General features: G+C 37.5%; 1 pseudogene; it reads left to right on the plus strand.

The window, feature by feature from the left end:
* Positions 1-2,131: 2,131 nt before the first annotated feature.
* Positions 2,132-3,978, plus strand: LOC145559707 (pyridoxal 5'-phosphate synthase-like subunit PDX1.2 pseudogene; annotated as a pseudogene).
* Positions 3,979-5,947: the final 1,969 nt, after the last annotated feature.

The following is a 5,947-nucleotide window of genomic DNA, read 5'->3' on the forward strand; positions in this document are numbered from 1 at the left end:
ACCACCAGCCCACACCAATCAGCCACCTGCTACTCACCCTTCCCCAATCCCCAACTTTTCCTCTGCTCCCTCTTCACGCAACAACAACCACTATCACCCACCAATTCACGCACCCAACAACCAGAACCCCCTGCTGCCACTAGTCCACCGCAATTAGTCACCCCGATTCCGCTATTTTCGCCCAAAAATCAGAGCAAATGGCAAATTAATCAAGTTCGGGCAAACCGATAAGAGTTCGATCGAAATGCCAAAAAGTGTCAAAAGAGTCAGGAACTTTTGATGTTTTCTTATTTGAAGAGAAGCGGTCGAACACACTCATGGTTCGACCGAACCAACCCCATAGTTCGGTCGAACCTACCTGAGGCTCGATTGAACCATTTCATGGGCTCTGCGCGTGATTATTTATGAAGACTAACGGCCTTGATTTAATGTTTAATGATTGAAGATGATGATGAGCGCATGTGATTGAAAATTGTTATTGCTGATGATGGTTGATGAAGGAAATCAGACGGTGTGATGGTGATGTGCTTCAATAATGGAGTTTAGAGCATCCAAAAATCGAAGAAGAGAAAGTCGACCTGGTTGTTTTCGGTGGTAATTTTGGGTTTTGTTATTTTTAATTTCTTTTTCCTTTTATTTTTCTTTCGTTAGTTTTCTTTTGTTTATTTTTATTTTCCTTTTTTTTTAGTTTTATTTATTTTATTTCCCTTTCTTTTATTTCGTCTATTTTTCCTAGCTTTGTATAAATACCCATTTTTTGGGTAATTAGTTATATTCCATAATTATTCTATTTTCTTAATTATTTTTAGGAGAGCTTCACTCTCTAGGTTTAGGTTCGGATTAGAGTAGTTTAGAGAGAGAAAGTGAGGGTTTCACCATTGTTGAGCTTGGATTTTGAAGAAGAAGATTGATCGTCTTGTTTGTAGACTTTCATCTTCAATCAATGAGAATCTCTAACTCTCTCTCCTATATTTTATTTTCTTTCTTTTGATTATTGTTTTAGTTGTTATTATTGCTTGTTAATCATGTTGATTCTTGATTATTTATTAATTAATCTTGTTATTGTCATGATTAGTGAGTAATTTCCCCATTAAGTGGATGGTTGTGGTGTAGTTGGACCTTGAGCATGTTTTAGGGTTTGGAATTGATTTATTTGTGATTAAAGTCTTTATATGTTTGATATTCTTAAATCTACTTGCAAAATGCATGTTGCTAGTTGTAGACACCTAAAAATGTCTCCCCAAAACCAAACTCGATGATGAACAACCTTTCACCGCCATTATTGGTCGGGTTGAGTATGTAATCTTTGGAGTGCTTAAATCCATGTTCATTCGCAATACATTTCATAAACCAATACAATTCCTAGCCCATTTCCCCAAACCATAACTTATTTTTCTCTTTTCGTGTCTTTAAACCCAAAATAATTCATTTCATGTCCTTTAAAATCATTCATTTTGTGTCCTTTTTATAAAAACGTTTGATCCAATTTAAACAACATGCATTTTGCAAGTAGATTGAAGAATATCAAGCATATAAAGACTTTAATCACAAATAAAACAATTCCAAATCCTAGAACATGTTTAAGATGCAACTACACCACAACCATCCCCTTATTAGGGAAATTACTCACTAATCATGATAATAACAAGATTAATTAAGAAATAACCAAGAATCAACATGATTAACAAGCAACACTAACAACGAAAACTATAATCAAAAGAAAGCAAATAAAATAGAGGAGAGAAAGTTAGAGATTCTCATTGATTGAAGATGAAACTCTACAAACAAGATGATCAATCTTCTTCTTCAAAATCCAAGCTCAACAATGGTGAAACCCTCACTTTCTCTTTCTAAACTACTCTAATCCTAAGCTAACTCTAGAGAGAGAAGCTCTCCTAAAACTAATTAAGAAAATAGACTAAAAGTTGATTCCTTGTTCTAATTACACAAAAATGGGAATTTATGTAAGGTTAATAAAATAAAAGAGAAATAGTAAAATAAGGAAAGAAAGGGATATAAAAATAAATAAATTAAGAAAAGAAAAATACAATAAAGAAAATAAAACTAAAGAAATAAAATTAAAAGGAAAAGGAAAATAAAAGAAAGATAAAACTGTCCCCCCACAAAACCATCAGACCCAAATCGAGTTAAGGGTGAATGTGGGTACTAAACTTTGCCAAAAGTTGCAAATAAGGGACTCAAGTATCAGTTGTTGCAGTTAGAGTACTAAACTATGTACTCTACATGTTTAACCTGTTGTAGCCAGTAATAGAGAGGTTTAATTACATAAATTTTTTTTTTCCTTTTTTTGTTTACTTGAAGTCTGAGTGTGATTTCAATAATTGTCATAGTACAATTAAGTAGCAAAATAAACACTTCAAATCAGTCTTCCTCTATATTCAATTTCCCTATTATTTTATTAAATCTCGAAAAATCCCTTATACCCCATCAACATCAACACATCAACCATCAGCAATCTCTATTTTTTTTTTTCTAACAGGCATTTCATCAAACACTTAGAGCTCATCAATGGCGGACAACGACGTTGTAGTGTTTTACGACGGAACCATTATCACCAGGCCATCGGCACCAACAAAAACCCAAATCCTTTTTTCGATCAAATCCGGGTTAACCCAGATGCTACGCGGCGGCGCAATCGTCGAAGTCTCCGATCCTCAGCAAGCTAAAATCGCTGAAAGTGCAAGCGATTGCTGTCGTCGGAGATCAAAAGGGTATCGGAAGAATGGCATACCCATCAATCATCAAAGAGATTAAACGCACCGTTTCAATTCCCGTCATCGCTAAATCTCGGGTCGGGCATTTTGTCGAAGCCCAGATTCTTGAATCAATTGCATCCGATTACATCGATGAAAACGAGCTTTTATCGATTGCAGATGAAGATCATTTCATCAACAAACACATTTTCGGGGTCCCATTTGTTTGTGGGTCGAGAGATTTGGGTGAAGCTTTGAGGAGAATTCGAGAAGGTTCGGCAATGATTCTACTCAAGGGAATTTATGTGGGTCTGGTAGTATTGCGCAAACTATAAGAAATGTTAGGCATATAATAAGTTCTGCATCAATTCTCTTTAACCAAGGCAAAATCATCATTGCTCTGACATTCGAATATTTTTTTTTTTAAAAAAAAAAAAACCGGTTGTAACCTGTTAATAGAGGTAAACTTATCGGAATATTCCCTCCGGTAAGTACTCTACCAAAGTTGAGTACCCATTTTGCAACATGTGAAAGATGAGTCCCTTATTTGCAACTTTTGGCAAAGTTTAGTACCCACATTCACCCTTAACTCGACCCAACTCCGTCTTCAATATTTCGGCTGATTCAATTGGAATAATCTCATGCCTCACTCAACATCAAACTCCATCATCAATCATCATAATCAAATCGACACCGCTCACCAACATCTCCTATCATTGAGCATCAATCAAGACCGTTCGATTTTTTAAACAACCACTTGTGAAGCTCGTGATATGGTTCAAGTTGAACCCACCTTTGCGCGTCCGCGAAGACATTGCACAAAGGTCGCGCAAACTTACTTCCTTCAATCTGAATTTGGACTCCATTTGTGCGCCTTCTGACAGGGTTGTGCGGCCGCGAATAGCTTCAATCAAATTGGGACTTTTAAGGGATGAAATTCGGTGGCAATTGGTGCAGTGCTGGGCGGCGATGGTGGTGATGTGGTTGCGCGGAGAGGTTAGCAAGGGAGAAGAGGATGCGTGTGGGCTGGTGGTGTTGCAGTTGGAGTTTGCCTGAGGCTGCTCTGGTTTTGGTGAGGTGTTGCGAGTGGCTAAAGTGCAGATGCGGGCTGCTTCTGGTTTTAGGTGGTGTTGCGAGTTCGACAGCGGTGTGGCTGCAGCTCGTGGTGGGGATGAGTGAATGGAGGTATGTAGCTGCGATGGTGTAGGGCTGCAGGGGAAGCTGGGTTGGTGCTATTCGAATTGGAGTAGGAGAGTAAGGAATTGAGAGGCTGCGGTTTGGTGGTGATTGATAGGAGGTGGAGATGCGGTTGGAGGTTGATTGTTGCGGTGGTGATTGGTGGTTGGAATTGCAGGTCAGGTGTGAATTGGAGAACTGATTTGGTTGTGGTGGCAGGGAGCACGGGAGCTTGGCTGGTGGAGCTGTATGCGTGAGTGAAGGAGAGGGAGCAGAGGAGTGTGGTGAAGGATAGGAAGGTGGGCAGCAGTGCGACAATGATGGTCTTACTTGAGACCTCGAAACCGAACTCCTTGACTATAACTCGAACCTACACACAAAACCGAGGAGAAATCGAGAAAAATATGATAAAATAAATAAAATGATGGAAATAAGTTAAATAAAATAGAAGATAAAAGAAATAACACTAAACTAATAAAAATTAAACAAAAACTGTACAAGCAAATAATGTAAATTAAAATAACAAATAAACCACAAACTAAATAAAACTATGAAAGTGACAAGAAAAAGAACAAAATAAAATAAATCCAAAGCAAATAAAATACGAAAATAAACTAGAAACTAATTAAATAAAGAAATTAAACTAACACATATTAAAACTAAAAAATAAACTAGAAACTTTATTAAAAAGAAAATAAGAGAATAAAAGGGGAAATAAGATAAAATAAACACGAAAAAGAATCTAAACATTATCACTAAGAGTGAGATTAATGTCACTCATCAGAATGAAGAAGGTGTATCAAACACAGACAACCATATATATAACTCTGGTGGTCGTGTTGTTGGAAAGAAAGAAAATGTCCGTGTAGATAATAGAAGTTTAAAGCAAGCACATCGCTATGTTTTACTTAATTCTGATAAACTAATACCGGTTCTAGAGTAAGTAGCAATGTAGCATTATGTGTTTCTTTAAAGCGTTCAATATTTACTTGTTATTAGCATAACATTTTCAATCTCGATAGTGAGTTTTTCGACGCTTTTGAAATGCGTCAAAAACAAAATTTTTGACGCTTTTTTACGTCCAAAAACAGCCTATAAAGCATCGCAGAAACACGAAAATTGTAGTAGTGCTAGAGAAGACCGCGAATACCGCATCTCCGATGGCATCTTCTGCTGACCAGCAGCGAGCTGGTTGTTAATGTCAGACATGTAAGCCACCATAACGGAGGAGATTTCTCGAGCCACTCAAGCAGGATTGTTGGCAATCTCCTGCTCAAGTAAGTCTAACCACTAACCGTAATTAAGGCAAGCCATCTTCTTCTCTGGCCAGAAACGTCACCACTCTAATACCAATTTGCAAGGATTTTAGTAAAAGAACATAGAGGAATCTAGCATAATAGAGAAAGAAAATTAGCAGCCAAGATATCTGTATTGCAATCAGTGTAATCACAACACAATAGCCTTCATTTGAGAGGAAGGAACTCTCCCAACAAACTTCCACATTATTTTTTAGATACCTCCCCCTAATGCTGTTATCAGTATTTATAATTATACTCAAGCCTAAAAAACTTAATTATTACAGATAATGCAGGAAATCAAAATAACAAACTAATTTCATAATTACTCTTCTGCCCTTAAGCATGACTAACTTCTGTCTTGCTTATCCTCAAGTGTCAGCTCGCCTGACCTTGGGCCTTCTCCTTGCATAAGTGAATCGGACCTCTTGCCTAGGGCCATCTCTAGAAGGGGCCCCCTCATAGACCTAATAGTCCAATTTCTTATCATGGTTGGCTCTCGGATCTTATTTAAGGTTATGCCACTTCTAGGAATTGGTATAATTTAGACCACTTCTTCTGGATTTGTTGGGCCATCTAGTTAACCCGGAATAATGTTAGGTTTTGATCGGCGATTTATTCTCCCTAGTCTACTTTGGACTTGGCTTTTCATTGGTGTAACAAAAGTAAAAAGGCTCGCGAGTTAACAGGTTTTCACATTGGTATTCCCCCTTGATTCTCTTGCCCTCCTTTGATTCAGGTTCTTTAGGATGACCTACAATA

Source organism: Chenopodium album, chromosome 9 (assembly GCF_948465745.1).
Source record: "Chenopodium album chromosome 9, dcCheAlbu1.1, whole genome shotgun sequence".
In the NCBI taxonomy this organism is placed as follows: Eukaryota; Viridiplantae; Streptophyta; class Magnoliopsida; order Caryophyllales; family Amaranthaceae; genus Chenopodium; species Chenopodium album.